The 15,951-nt window shown below is 42.3% G+C and overlaps 1 long non-coding RNA gene across 1 annotated transcript; it reads left to right on the top strand.

Moving 5' to 3' along the window:
* Positions 1 to 228: 228 nt before the first annotated feature.
* LOC139153482 (uncharacterized) lies at positions 229 to 5,500 on the top strand. The gene is made up of 4 exons (XR_011556841.1): positions 229 to 286; positions 370 to 702; positions 1,060 to 1,104; positions 5,456 to 5,500. It is a non-coding gene; the product is annotated as an uncharacterized lncRNA (long non-coding RNA).
* The last annotated feature ends 10,451 nt before the right edge of the window (positions 5,501 to 15,951 follow it).

Here is a 15,951-nt window from a genome sequence, read left to right as displayed (position 1 = left end):
TGCATCTGACATAGCTGCCCACTCCTCCACCGATAACACCATTTCCCAAGTCATTGACTGGGTTAAAAGGGAGTGGTCCACAGGAGTTTTATCCAGCGAGTTTACCCCATTCCAGACAAGGCAGAATGAGTTATCTATGCATAGAGGGTGTTTACTGTGGGGATCACGAGTCATTGTTCCCCCTTCTCTACAGGACGCAGTCTTGCGCCTCCTCCACGAGTGCCACCCAGGCATTGTTTGGATGAATGTAACAAATGTAACGAGAGCATTTGTTCAAGGAGATCCGGTATACACCTGAAATTATGGAGGGGGAGAACACCGTTGGGAGCCAGGTTGGGTCTCTGAAGTAATCAGCTCTTGTTCTTATAGGGTCCAACTAGGTGCTGGTGGACCTGGCACCGGCACATAGATCAACTATGCCGCTGAACCTTAGAAGCTGCCACACCGAAGTCACAAGCACCATCCGTCCAGCCATCCTGCACCACACCATCTGAATATACAGAGATCACTTCTTCCCTGGACGACCAATACCAAAGACCGATACCGCAGCCATTACACCAGGAAATACACACAGAAGTTCAACCACAACCATTGTCTAGAGAAACAGATTCATCATTGCCCCTACCAGAGGCCGAACCCCGCCACTCATCAAGGCCACACAAGCGTCCCGCATATTTAGAGGACTTTGTGTACACCAACCAGGTGGGAAGGGGTGTTGTGTCCAGAGGACAGTTAGGCCTTGTACCCGCCCCATATTCCTGGGGCGGGAAAATACGATAACGTGATTGGTTGGCTGAGCCTGGCAGCCCGGGGTATATATAGCTGCCAGGCACGGCCATGTTTTGTTGTTGTCTTGTTTCATTCTGTAAACCGTTACCTTCTGTTCTAATAAATAGAACCGTTACTTACTCCCAAGTTTGCAGTCCTTCATTCTTGCAAGGATCCAACATTTAGCTTATAACTTTTCTCCCTCCAAAATATTTCCTAGGAAGGAGACAGTCTTAGCTGTAGGAGAATTCTTTTTAACTTCTGTTAAAACATCTTTCCCTTCTTTGTCAGGTCTGAAAAAGAGGCACCCGAGAGTGAAGCTACACCAGAGACTGAGTGAGTAGTACAGTCCGTCAAGGGCTCTTCTTTAACTTAGAATTTGTTTCCCTGCAAGTTATTTCTAAGTAATGCTTTGGTTTAAAACAACATATACAGTATACTGTTTGCGGCGGACGCTGCATAAGCACATGGACCAAAGAGCTTGGTTTTATGGGTCATTTTATTCGTTTAAATGTGGACCTGCAGAGGTAAAACCAATGGGGTGGAACTTCCATTCCAAACATTATTGGGAAACTATGGGTGAAAGCTCCTTGCTGAGCAAGGGAAGGTTGCCCTTGAACTTGGCCTTGGCCTTGACCTCCCCTTGCCCTCCGCCATGCCCAAGGCATGTGGGAAGGCTCACCCCCAGCTTGTCGCCTGTAGGCTTGTGGCAGGTGAATCCCAAGGGCACCCTTCCCTAACATCCAGCCTGGATCAGCCCAGAACTTCTGGGGAAGGGCAGCCCATCACTTTCCAAAAGTTGCACTAAAGGAGATCACACAGTTGCTGTTACCCCTTCTATCCACCCCACACTGGCATCCCCAGTGACCAAAGGGATTTAAGCCAGTTGACCTAGCCCTAATGATCCAAGACCGCAAGAAATCCGCTAGCCTCTCCCATCACCCAGCTCCCAGTGTGGAGTAGGTGAAAAAACAGGGGAAACCTAAAATGCGGTGCCGCCACAAAAAAATTATACCTGGCCCCCGAAAGTAAACCAATAGCCCCATTGAGATAAGGAGAAGGTGAGCGGGTACATACAACAGGGCTGAGAAATTGATTCAAAAAGGAGGGGCGAGTGGCGAGCCCATCCCGTATCTAGGACATTTTTTAGTAATTGAACACATTTCAGATTCTAAGAGCATTCTGAATTAAAAATTTAAATTGGGGGAAGCAGAACTAGGAAGCAGAGGAGGCCTCCTAGTTCTAGCACTCACTAACCAGGTTGAAACTACAAGGCAAAAAGCAGCATTCTTCCCAGACTGTCCCATTTCCCGAACCCAAATGAGAGTTTCTAGCTGAGTGCAGGAAACTACCCAAAATAATTTGCTGCCCAAATTTGAGCATCAGAGAGTGCCTCCTTCCCAGAGAGGCTTCATTTATTTTGGTGCATATTAAGGAAGATTTTATGAAATCTTCTCACACTCTTCAGTGTAGCTAAAGGGAGTTAATGATGCTATAAAACTGATTTGCTTGCTGGTACAATAGAGATGGAGAAGTGCCTCGCTCAATGATTTGTGGATTGACCTCTTCTGCCACAAATTCTATTGACCATCAATCTCTATTCCAACCTGACTGTGAGTTGGATAAAATGTGGAAAGACAGAGAAAGCAAGTCCTAAGCAGTAATACTTGGAAGGAAAAGACTAAAATGGTAGCTCTACTGCTTGAGGAACCTATGCAAAAAAGCAAGCTTTCATACAAGCAATATTACCACATGTGGTGGACGTATCCACTAGTTAAGAAATTCTGGAAGAAAACTAAATGTATAGGAGAATAAATACCAATAAAACTGGAACTCTTCCTTCTTGGAATAATTAGGCATAAAGTTACAATAAATGACAGGCATCTGATTCTACACATAACGACCGTGGCAAGAATCATATATGCCCAAACCTGGCAACAGGAAACCGTTCCGACATTGCTTAATTTAATAACAAAAATATATGAGGTAGTAGAAATGACAAAACTTACATATGAACTACAGGATAAAGATATTAAGGAATTTCACAATACTTGGGACAGGTGGTATATCTGGATTAATAAAAATAAAATAAAATAAAAGAATAAAGAGAATAATGACAACGTTATTAAAGCTACTAATCTAAGAGAGAAAAACTAAACCATTGTTAAGAAGAAATATTACCATTGCAAGGCACTATTATACCATGGAAAAATATAGAGGATATGAAAGCAATCACATAGAAATGGATACGTTAATGAATAAATTAAAAAGATATATGTGTAATAATAAACAAGAGGGGAAAAATATTGTTATGAATGAATATGCTGCAAAGAACAATTAGCCTGCAATTTAGCAGATGTAAATATTAAGCTCTGATACCAAAACTACCCATGTATAAAGCACAATGCTTTATTCTGTCTTGAGTGTATATATGTATGTTGTTACTCCCCCTGTCTTGTTTATTCCATTTTTTAAAATGTAAATAAAGTATTTTTCATACAAGCAATAACGGATGCAGCACAGGCAGTTCTTGAGACTCCTAAATTGGCCCATGTTATATCACTGTAACTGACAGCTGCCCAGGTTGCTTGTTTGTTTCTGATTTCAATCGAAAGAGTTGGTTACTACCCTTAATGCTGTTCTGTTTAAAAAAAGTTACAAATCTTCTGTTCCCGGGTCACCCTGACCCGGACCGAAAACTCTTCATTTGCAGTGCTTATGTTTGGTCAATTTGAATACTTTTTTCACTTGGAAAGTAGTCTGAACATTTCTGCACACAATGATATGAAAATTGAACTGAAGAAATTAATCCTTATTGGTTTATTTTGCACATAAATATGCCTCCCCCCCATTTTTGTGATTTTGTTTTTAGGTTTATTGATAATTATGCCTGCAAAATACATTCTATTTTACTAAAGTTGGTGTGGGATTGGTAGCTTGAACATTTCTGAACATAATGATATGAAAATTGAACTGGAAAAATTGATGCATATTGGTTAATTTTGTTGATGAAATGCACGCCCCCCCATTTTTTAAAAATAGTCTTCACTTTATGGATAGTTTTGCTAGCAAAATACATTCTATTTTACTAAAGTTGGTGTGGGATTGGTAGCTTGAACATTTCTGAACATAATGATATGAAAATTGAACTGGAAAAATTGATGCATATTGGTTTATTTTGCACATAAATGTATGCCTCCCCCCATGTTCAATTATTTCAATTTATATAAAAATTATGCTGTTAATTTCAAACTTACATACTTTTTTTTAGTAAAATGGATTTGTTTCATAAAATTAGTTCTCTGGCTACAATGTGGTTGATTTTCAAAAGGATATTCCAAATATTTCTAGCCAAATATGTATAAAAAGTGACAATAATGGCACACAGCAAGGCCGAGGGGGGGGGTGGCCCTTTTGTGGCAAAAATAAACCAATAAGAACAATTTTTCCAGTTCATTTATATTTTTCTTATATTCATAAATGTTCAATTTAGTATATCAAACCTTTTGGGGGGAAATTCCTTGGGGATTTGTAGCCTTAAAAAATAGAAATTGACACAAAATTCAGAAAGGATGGGGGGAGGTGCTTTTTGATCAAAATAAAAATATAAGTCTCAATTTTTCCAGTTCAATTTTCATATCATTATGTTCATAAATGTTCAAACTAGTTTTCCAGTTGAAAAAGTTTTCAAAAAGACCAAATTCAAGTACCTAAAAAAAAATCATTTTGGTCCGGGTCTATATGACCCGAACAGACTAAACGTGACTTTTTTTTTGCCCAGAAAAAAAAAAATTCCCCCACCCCCACAAATATTTTTTTGATGATCAGCATTGTTAAATTGAGTAAATGAATGCCTAAGATTTTAAAGAATATTTTGGATTTGGAGCATAAAAAAATAAAAAGTGAAAATGGTTGCAAGCAGCTGAGGGGGGGGGAAGGCCTTATTTCTGATGTTAAAAAACCAGTAAGAATCATTTTTTTCAGTTCCTTTATATTTTTCTTATATTCAGAAATGTTCAAGCTACCAATCCCACACCAACTTCAGTAAAATAGAATGCATTTTGCAAGCAAAACTATCCATAAATTGAAAAAACTTTCACAAAAACGGGGGGGGGCTGCATTATATCAGCAAAATAAACCAATAAGATTTACTTTTTTCATTTCAATTTTCCTATCATTGTGTGCAGAAATGTTCAGACTACTTTCCAAGTGAAAAAAGCTTTCAAAAAGACCAAACATAAGCACTGCAAATGAAGAGTTTTCGGTCCGGGTCAGGGTGACCCGGGAACAGAAGATTTTTAACTTTTTTTGCCCAGCAAAAACTAAGCCCCCCAGCCCCCCAAAAAAATTCTCATAGAGAGAACCCCTGAAATGATGAATAGTCATGAAATTTCAAGTTTCAGATATGCAGGGAAAATTTTTTACAGGGACTCAAACTTGGCTTCGGGTCAAATAGACCCGAACAGAACAGCAGGGTTAAAGCCCTGCATGATATAGGTCCAGGCTATTTGAGGAACAGTCTCTTCCCTTTGAGGTTGGTCCACTGCACTCATGTCACCAGAGGAGGTAAGTGGCAATTAAATCGAATGAATTAACAGATATATAACTAGGACAAGCTGACCGAGTGATGATAACATTTTCAATTGCTGCCAGAAAAATACTTAAATTCTGCTATTTCTTTTACCAGGGCTTCCGAAACAGAGGAAGGAACTGAAGCCACTTCAAAGAAAACGTAAGTAGCTTCAGGGTGCAAGTCAGGAGTATTTCTCTTTAAGAATTTTTGAAGTGATTCAGAATGCATGATAAGATATTTAAGGTGTAAAACATCTCATAATATTGTCATTTTATTTCACTGTTCAACTGTAGAAAGGAAAAGTGTTTTACTCCTAAGTACATTTACATTTAGATGCCACAATAAGAATTCTACCAAACACGGTTTATTAGGAATAAGCGGTACCGTTTTTTAAAGTTGCACCCATTGTATTCCTCCTATTGAAATACAGTACAGTAGTCCCTCGCTATACCGCGCTTCACCTACTGCGGCTTCACTTCATTGTGGGTTTCTGAGGAAGTCGATCGGCAAATTTAAACAGCCCGCCGAACTCGATCGGCAGGTTTTTCAAAAAAAAAAAATAAATCTAAAATTGTAAATACTGTATTTAAATACTGTATCTAAAATAAATACTGTGTGGGAAGGGTTTATAAACACTTAAAACAATGAAAACTTACCAAACAATTACAATATAAATACTTAAATAAGTATTATCAGTCGATAAATTCCCCATCGCGGATTTCACCTATCGCGGCCAGGTCTGGAACGTAACACCAGCGATAGGTGAGGGACTACTGTATTTTATTTAGCACAGATGCTTGTTTACAGGGATACAGAAATAGTCACACATTTAATTTATTTATTAAACAAATGGATATAATTGCCCAACTCATATATACACAAATCCAGTGGCTTACAACATTTATTTAACATTTATTAATTACATTCATTGAAACATGTCAAAAAAGAGAAGCCGTCACCCAGCATTTCTTTCCTGAGTCTTATTGGAAGGCCAATGCGAGGCCTCTGGAAACGTACTGCTCATCTTAGGGCTTCATTTCTCCCTTTCCCTAGCCTTACCATAGATAGAAAGTGATGCTGCCAGACCCAAAGTAGCTATTGGGAGAAGATTCTATGGGTGCTTAATGAGGCCTTTTCTCTTAGAGCAAATGGCTGTGATGCAGTTCGGAAATACTGAAATTCTTGCTCTTCTCAGAAAAATATTGGCCTCTCAATACATGGATATTACTTTAAAAGAATATGAGATTAAGGGTACTGTATCTGAGATTAAGGGTACTGTATCTATTATAATAATAGCTGGATAAAAGTTGAACAGACTTATTTGAAGAATATGTAGTTTTATAATTACATCGTCTTTTATTCCTTTTATATCTACAGAAGTTCAGAAGTGGGAGAAGGAAAGGAGGAAGAAGAAGAAGAGGAAGAAGAAGACTAATCCAATTTGTCTAAATGCATATTATTGTATATAGTATTGGATTATTAAATACATTTTACATGCACTTTTTTATTGTTATCTTTTTTCCCCTGAGGTTTAAAATCATTTCAGAATAGCTATTCACCCATTGGGAACAACTGCAATTGTATTGGGCCAAGCAGGGCCGCCATCAGGAATTTTGGGGCCCCATACAGCCAAAGTGTCTGCCCCCCCCCCCATTTTAAAACTACAGTGGTACCTCAAGATACGAACCCCTCGTCTTACGAACAACCCGTGATACGAACCCGGGGTTCAGAAAATTTTTGCCTCTTCTTACGAACGTTTTTCATCTTACGAACGCCAAACCCGAACTTCCGGGTTCGGCATTCCGGAGGCTGCTGGGAAGCCCCGCAGCCCGGCTGTCACCACTTTGGGTTTTTGGCTGGGAGGGAAGGCAGGAGGTCCCGCGCTGGGGAAGGGAGTCAGGAAGGTCCTCCTGCTCCCCCCTCAGCGAAAAACACAAAGACGGTCTGCCGCCGCATGACAGGCAGGGCGGAGCAGCATGGAGCAAACGGAGTCTGAAACCGCCAGCGGCTTCAGCTTCCCATTGCTCCGCGGGCGGCGGCAGACCGCCTTTGTATTTTTGGCTTGGGGGGGGAAGCAGGAGGCGCAGGATCGGGCGGGCGGTGGGCGAGGCGTGACCGAACGGGCCCGGCTCAGGCTCCGGCTAGGACGGGGCGGGCAGCGGCTGGGCGCGGCGGCGAGGGTGCGTCCGACTCGGGGCTGGCGGCGCCCGACGCAGCGGGGAACATCAGCGTGGGAGGCAGGAGAGGACCAGGCAACCGGAGCAGCGTCGCCGCTACTCCCGGCTTGGTTTCCCTCGCAGCCGCAGGCAGCGTGCCTTGCGATCTTTCGGGTCGGCCAGGCTCAGCGGATCAAGCCGCGCCTCCCGGGCCTTCTGTCACTGAGCCTCGCCGGCCCGGAAAATCGCAGCCCCTGTTGCCTGCGGCGGCGAGGCAAGCCAAGCCGAGAGCAGCATCACCGCGGCTCCTGGCTCGGTTTCCCTCGCAGCCGCAGGCAACACGGGCTGCCATTTTCCGGGCCGGCGAGGCTCAGTGACGGGAGGCGCGGCTTGATCCGGGAGGCACGTCTTGATCCGCTGAGCCTGCCCGCCCAGAAAATCGCAGCCCGTGTTGCCTGCGGCGGCGAGGGAGCCCAAGCCGAGAACAGCATCACCGCGGCTCCTGGCTCGGTTTCCCTCGCAGCCGCAGGCAACACGGGCTGCGATTTTCCGGGCGGCCAGGCTCAGCGGATCAAGCCGCGCCTCCTGTCACTGAGGCTCAGTGACGGGAGGCGCGGCTTGATCTGCTGAGCCTGGCCGCCCGGAAAATCACAGCCTGTGTTGCCTGCGGCTGCGAGGGAAACCGAGCCGAGAGCAGCGTCACCGCGGCTCCTGGCTCGGTTTCCCTCGCCGCCGCAGGCAACACGGGCTGGGATTTTCCGGGCCGTCCAGGCTCAGCGGATCAAGCCGCGCCTCCCGGATCAAGCCGCGCCTCCCGTCACTGAGCCTCGACGGCGAGGCTCAGTGACGGGAGGCGCGGCTTGATCCCGGAGGCGCGGCTTGATCCGCTGAGCCTGGCCACCCGGAAAATCACAGCCTGTGTTGCCTGCGGCTGTGAGGGAAACCGAGCCGAGAGCAGCATCAGCGCGGCTCCTGGCTCGGTTTCCCTCGCCGCCGCGGGCAACACGGGCTGGGATTTTCCGGGCCGTCCAGGCTCAGCGGATCAAGCTGCGCCTCCCGGGCCAGGCGGCTGCCTTCCGTCACTGACCCCAGCCCACGCCTGCTTCTTGCACTCCTGGAAAGACCCCAGCCCACACCTTCGGGAGCGTCCCAGCCGGGTCCCTTCCACGGGGCAGTGGCCACGGCTCCCCCCATTTCTCCCGCTGACCCTTTCCACACACGCACACCATCCACAGCCTCCGCGCCGCCGGTTGGCTGTCATCTTCTAAACAAGCAAGAAGAGGAGGAGGAGCTGGGCACCGGTGGTGGTGGAGGAAGGCGCCCAGCTCTTCCTTCTCTTCTTGCTTCTTTAGAAGATGACAGCCGGCCGGCGGCGCAGAGAATGTGGCCCGGAGGCTGGGAGGGAGGCGGAATACAGGAGGAGGAGGAGGAGGGAGGCCAGGAGGGAGGGAGGAAATCAGAGAAGACGCATCGTCCGGCTTCAGGAGACAGCTGGGAAGCGGCGCGGCTCTTTTAAAAGGTCGCAGCCGGCCTGGGGGGCTTCCCAGCACCCCCCTGAACCCGGGTTCGGGGTTGGGGGGGGGTACTGGGAAGCCCCCCAGGCCGGCTGTCACCTTTTAAAACAGCCGCCCGGCTTCCCAGCAGTCGCCGAAAGCAGTTTTTTTGCCGGGTTTTTTTTGGTTGCACGGATTAACTGACTTTACATTGTTTCCTATGGGAAACAATGTTTCGTCTTACGAACCTTTCGTCTTACGAACCTCCTCCTTGCACCAATTAAGTTCGTATCATGAGGTATTACTGTACTTTATTTTGCGACATACCAAATATGTATTAAATTTACCTTGGAAAAAATGTTTAAATCCTGCCACTACAACAAGGTACACTTGTTTGACAGATTAATAATATGTTAATAATGCAGAAAATATATTCAAGTGACATCACATATTACATACATATAAATAAATAAATAACCAGAACAGTGCAAATACACCAAATTAACAAAATATTATTAATTTTGCCACCAACAGTATTAAAAGCAGCAATAAGATGGCACAAAGGATAAAGACAAAATACTTCTGCATCACACTAGAAAAATATTTGTTTTCACAATAATACCAATAAATAACAGGTAACCAGCAGATAAATTATACGCAATAATGTTTAAAACTATACGTAAACTCCACCATAGGTGTAAAAAGCACAGTGCAAGAAAAAAGAAGAGAAAGAGGAGGGAAGAGCAAAAAAACCTTCCCTCTTCTTCTCATTAACCTCGCCACCTATCTCCTTATAGCATTTTCCAAAGTGCAAAATTTTAAAATTGCTTTATAAAAAAGAACATACCCTCATGTATCATCAAATCCACATTATGAAGCAAATGTGCAAAAAATCCAAGATTTTTTTCCTCATACATGTAGCTGCTACTGAGTTCCATAACTTAATATATTTAAGCTTTTAAATGTGTAATGTATAATGTCTCTTAACAAATAGCATGTCCGTGGCTCTAAGAGCAACACCTTTTTTTCTCTTTATTCTTTCTTCTTCTTTTCCTAGGATGTTATCATATCTATTAAACATACGGTGAGATATTACTGTGTATGCATTTAATGTAATTTAGAAGGTAAAATGTAAAATAACCAACTCCCGCTTCAGATCTTCTCTGTACAAGTGTCAAAATATGATGTAGTTTTGTTTTTTTGAAAAGACCATAATAGCATTACCCAGCTTCTCCTTTGCATATTCAAATCGTACAAGATTACAAGATTTGGTTACTTAGATGTGTATTCTTTACCCTCCCAGAAAGCCCAGCTGACATAAATTGTGCATTCATTTCTCTAAAGACAGTTACTTTTTTGAGTAAAAGCCTTATTAGATTGTTTATAGTAATATGCCTGCGCAAAGACCACTTCTCTGTCTAATTCCGGTTCCGGATTCCGGTGGGGCAGCAGGAGGCAGCTGGGAGACGCTGCTCCCACCGGACTACGACAAAATGTATTGTATTTTTTAATGAACTCTTTTTAGTGTAAGTTTTTAGTGTAAATTAAGTTAATTGATTTTATCTATATCCTTGCTATTTATTATTAGTACTAATTTTGGAGTAATTGGTATTTATTAGTATTAATTAATTAGTATTAATCTGTATTTTTAATTCTATATTTAATTTAATATTTTAATTTAATGTATTTTATATTCTAGTTTTAATTTTTAATAATTAATTTATATATTGTAATATCAATTAATCCTAGAGTAGATTTTAGAGTAAATTGGGGGAGGTTAAATTTGATGGATGATTGGGGTGGATGCAATAATATGTATGAAACGAATGTTTGCTATGGGTGGGCGGGGTGGGATTTTGGTATGGATGAAACGTATGGAAATGGTATGAATGACTTAATTAACCTACCTGACACTGGAGAGGGAGGAGGTGAGGGGGCACTGATCTCTGGAGTGACCGAGGGTCGGAATATCCCAGTGTTGCTGGGGAGAGGCAGATATGGCGGGGGCCACGGAGCTAGCCATTCCAGGGGAACGAGGGATCGCTGCTTAATAACGATCCCTTGTTCTGGCTCCATGAGCTGAACCCTGGGCACTGGTGATGAATGTAATTCTGGCCCTGGGCTCAGGTTGCTGCTACTCAATGCCAGGTCAGTGGTAAATAAAGCTCTCCTCATCCGGGGCTTGACTTCCTGGCTCCAATCCTTCCCCGCAGGGAGATGGAACCGATTAGGTTGTTCTGCCCCAAACACCTGATGGATCCAGAGGGTTTTCAGAAGGCGCTTGGGGTTATTCCAGATACACTCAACCACAGTTCAGCAGAGTCTTTGGCTGAAGCCTGGAACAAGGCTGCAGCAGAGGCTCTTGACCGAATTGCGCCGTTGCGACCTCTCTGCGGCACAAGACCCCATAGAGCTCCATGGTTCAATGAGGAGCTCCGGGAGTTGAAATGCCAGAAGAGACGTCTAGAGAAGTGATGGAGGAAGAGTAAGTCCGAATCTGATCGAACTCTTGTAAGAGCTCACGTTAAGATTTACAAAGTGGCGCTCAAGGCGGCAAGATGCGTGTGTCATACCACTTTGATTGCATCAGTGGAATCCTGCCCAGCCGCTCTGTTTAGGGTGACCCGTTCCCTTCTTAACCAGGGGGGAGTTGGGGAGCCCTTGCATAGTAGTGCCGAGGATTTTAACATGTTTTTCGCTGACGAAATCACTCAGATCCGAGCAGAGCTCGACTCCGATTGGAAAACAGAGTCCATCTGTCTGGGAAGAGTTTGATCTGGTGACACCTGATGAAGTGGACAAGGACATTGGAGCTGTGAGTTCCGCCACCTGCTTTCTGGATCCATGTCCGTCCTGTCTGGTTTCGGCCAGCAGGGAGGTGACACAGAGCTGCGTCCAGGAGATTGTCAATGCTTCTTTGGGGAGGGGGTTCTTTCCGGATCCCTACAAGGAGGCACTTGTGCGCCCCTTCTTCAAGAAACCTTCCCTGGACCCAGCCATTCTCAATAACTATCACCCAGTCTCCAACCTTCCCTTTATGGGGAAGGTTGTTGAGAAGGTAGTGGTGCTCCAGCTCCAGCGGTCCTTGGAAGAAGCCAATTATCTAGGCCCTCAACAGCCTGGCGGTATAGATGGGTCTTGAGTAATTTACGAAAGACAAGGTGTGTGTGGGCAGTTCAGAACTTTTATTTTTAAGAAAGACAATAACATACTTAGGAAATTATTAATTCAAAATCAAGGGAAATTAATTGGGAAGTTATATAAATATCTAATAAACTATAAAACGATATGTTGGATATTGAAAGACAACATGATCAGTTGGTGTAAAAATTTTGGAAAAGAAATAAATCTAGGTACATAGGAAAAGGTATGGGTATACAATTGGAAAATAACTAAATCAATTTCTTTTAAAGAAAACCAAGTTAAGATATTTTATAGATGGCACCTTCCACCATATAGGATTTCAAAAATGTTCCCAAATACCTCTCCTATTTGTTGGAAATGTAAAAAAGAAATTGGTACATATTTTCACACATGGTGGACCTTCCCCAAAGCTAAGATCTATTGGAATAAGGTAGAAAAATGGTTAAAGGAAATAACAAATAAGGAGATTAAAAAGACCCTGGAATTCTTCCTTCTAGGCATCACTGATACCAAACATAAAAGAAATATATTATTTAATAATTCATATATTAGTAGCACCAAGAATTACATTTGCATAAAAATGGAAAGAAAACGAAATTCCAAAAGACGAAGATGTTTTTAAGAAAATCATAGAATGTGCAGAATTAGATATGATGACGAGACGGTTAAATAATCAAATGGAAACAGAGTTTTATAAAACGTGGGAGAAAGTATGTAACTGGTGGAATGTGAAAAAGGAGTATTAACAATATATTAAAAAAAATTTTTTAGAAAATTTAAATTTATTAAATCGAATAAATAAAATTTTATGGAAAGGTTTTTAATCTTATTAATTGATTTCAATTATCTTAACCACAATGTTATAACACAAATGTTGAAGTGGATATTATATTATAGTAGTACAATATATTAAGAAATCTTAGGGATAAGTTTTTAGATTTGTTAATTGATTTTAATTATCTTAATCACAATGTTAAAATGGAAATACTGATGTAGATGTTAGATTAGTGTAGTATATTAAGAATTATCTTTCTGTATTGATCTGAATTATAATTAGCCTTTTTTTGTATTAGCAAGACTTCTATGCTTAGTGGAACAATGGTAGCTCCTTTAAATGTTAAATGTTGTCTGTCTTGTTTGTCTTAAAGAAAAACCAATAAAAATTATTTTTTTAAAAAAATGAAATGCTACTTGTCAAAAGTTGAAGGTATTGAGCCTGCCACAGGAACAGTGAACTGCTTCTGAATGTTATCAGTGAACAGCTGAGGGGATGAAATAAGGGCCACTGCTTGGACTTGTTCAGCAATAAATGGAATGGGAAGTAGAAGCTTTGTTTCCAGTTCCTATGATAGGAGGCGTGGCCAGGCCTGAAGCAGTCCTAGCCTTCTGGAGAAGTGATTTAAATAAGGCTGGTGGAAAAAGGCCTGCAGGAGTAGGCTGCTCTATTGGTAAAGCCTCATCAGCAGAGAGGGCCTCATCCTGACAGTCTGCCTCCTCCAATGCAGAGGATTGGCATTATCTGAGGTATCTGAATAATTTTGATCCTCTAATCCTCCAAAGGATTTGTGTTGCAAAGGAGGCTGGTTCAGCAGAGGCTGGGCCTGGTTTTGTGGGTAATCACCATGTAGAGTGGAAAAAGAGCCATTTGCTGAAAACCAGCCATGCACTGTTGTATAGTATTGGCCATAATATTTTAAATGTTGTTAGGATCCAATATTGATGACTGAGCTGTTTGGCAAGTCCTTGGTTGTTGCTCTACCTGAATGCCAGGTATAGTAGGCAAGGCTGTTATATTACTAACTAGCAGTAGTAACTGTGAAGCAGTTGCTATGTGTGGGCTATTGGATCCAAAGGCTAAAGCCACCTGAGGGGGGAGGCACTTGCTGAGCTGGGGCTTTGAAACCTGCCTCCCCCCACACATTTGTGTTAATTAGAGACACCCTCTCATAATCCAAAGCTGACTGACCTTGCTTGATGAAGTTGAGGAAGAGTGAGGTAAAGATGACTGCTTTTCCACTTTATTGCCAGGTTTGTGTGCTCGCTCACACTTTTTGTCACTTCGCTCTCCCGCTCTGAATGACTGAGGCATTTCAACAGGCAAAGAAGCCTTGCGCTCAGAATGTGATGCCTTTGCTTTTGTTGTTGTTGTTTTGTTTTGTTCTCCTTGCATGGCATCAGCTTCTGGGAAATTTGCTGTGAATTCTCCATAGAGATTCTCCTCAGCCCAGTAAGTGAGAGAATCTGCTGACAGGCTGGATAACACAATCTGAAGCTATGGGCATGAGCAGGAGATTTAAAATCTGATGATTGGAGCAAGCTCCGGTAATCACCAAATAACAGCCAGGAGATAATATAAAATGACCGGGCAAGCCCTTTGTGATCAGTATGGCTGGATTGCTGTCCTGAGCTGACTTTGAGAAGTACAGCCTGTGACAAGCGGTCCGGTTGCTGTGGTAAAATATTGCAGCCGAGTTAAAAAGACAGTAAATTGTGATGAGATAACAGCAAAACAAACTCTTGTAGTGTTAAATTTTCGTTCCTTGTGGCTACCTATTAATCAGCAGTCAGATAGGAATTCCACATCATTCCTCATGGAGGACTGAGTCTCAAACTGGAGATATTACATGGTGGCCGGATATGTATATCATACTGTTTTGATTGACAGGCTCAGTCCTCAATGTGATTGGACAAGGAAAACCCTATCTAAAGGCTGACTCCAACTATCACGGATAATGATTTGTACACCATTTTCAGATTAACATGTGATCTTGTTTCATCCAAATATTCAGGAGGATTTGATGTAGTTACCAAGCATGGCAGTATGAATCTACTCCATAATTTTAAAACCGATGACCTAAAAAATTCAATGGTATTTCGAAGTATCTCCTTAATGTCCTCATTAGGATAATTGGTATACTTTTTGCAAATAAGGTCTGAGCTGGGCATGGCGGTATCAATCCATCCAGCCTTCCAAAGTACAATATAATTCCAATCAGGAAAATTTGGGTCGCAGAAGGGCCAACACACCTCATGATGCTCACCCCATCTCAATCATTGACCGAAATGAAGAATATCTTGAAATATTTCAACCAATAATACTTGTTGCAGTTACCAAGCAACCACATAACATTCAACATGGATGCTGCCGGATGCCATCAAGGTGACGTCAGTTTACCATATTAACTGACACCACAGAATTACCAGAAAAAATGGCAACAATAAAAATAGTGCCTTTTTTATAGAAAATAAAATGATTTAGTGAGATGACTCATATATTTGTGATTAATTTTGGGGGTCACAATCAAGGAATACCATCTGTTTTCACTGGAAAATCTGATTGTATAGCCTGACTATCATTCTGCAGCTATAAAAACAAATTATTTCACATTGTTATAGCTAGAAAAAAGGGGGAAAGCAGTTGAAGAAGGAAAGTTTAACTTGTAGGCTTCCTTGTAGTGCTTCATAGCATTCTCTGGGAAGTTTACAATGTCAGCATATTACCCCTAGCTGTCTGGTCTTCATTTTACCAATCTTGAAAGGATGGAAAGCTGAGACAACCTGCAATATGCACCTAAGGAGGCATGTAAGGGGCGCGCATAAGCGCACCATTTTGCCTACAGTCCCTCACCTATTGTCCTTTTATCCTTTCTATCACTACTTTCTACTTACATTATGTTAATACAAACTATAATTCTATACATCTTTGACAAACAAACAAACAAACAAACAAACAAACAGTTGTCTTCCTTTACCCAAAGTTTATTTATTATATATGTGTCACATTGCAAGCAACCCAAATCTTGGGAGTTTATATGAT

This window comes from Erythrolamprus reginae, chromosome Z (genome assembly GCF_031021105.1).
Source record: "Erythrolamprus reginae isolate rEryReg1 chromosome Z, rEryReg1.hap1, whole genome shotgun sequence".
Classification (NCBI taxonomy): Eukaryota; Metazoa; Chordata; class Lepidosauria; order Squamata; family Dipsadidae; genus Erythrolamprus; species Erythrolamprus reginae.
Note: the sequence above shows the minus strand (reverse complement) of the source record. Positions and strands in the feature narration are given on the sequence as shown.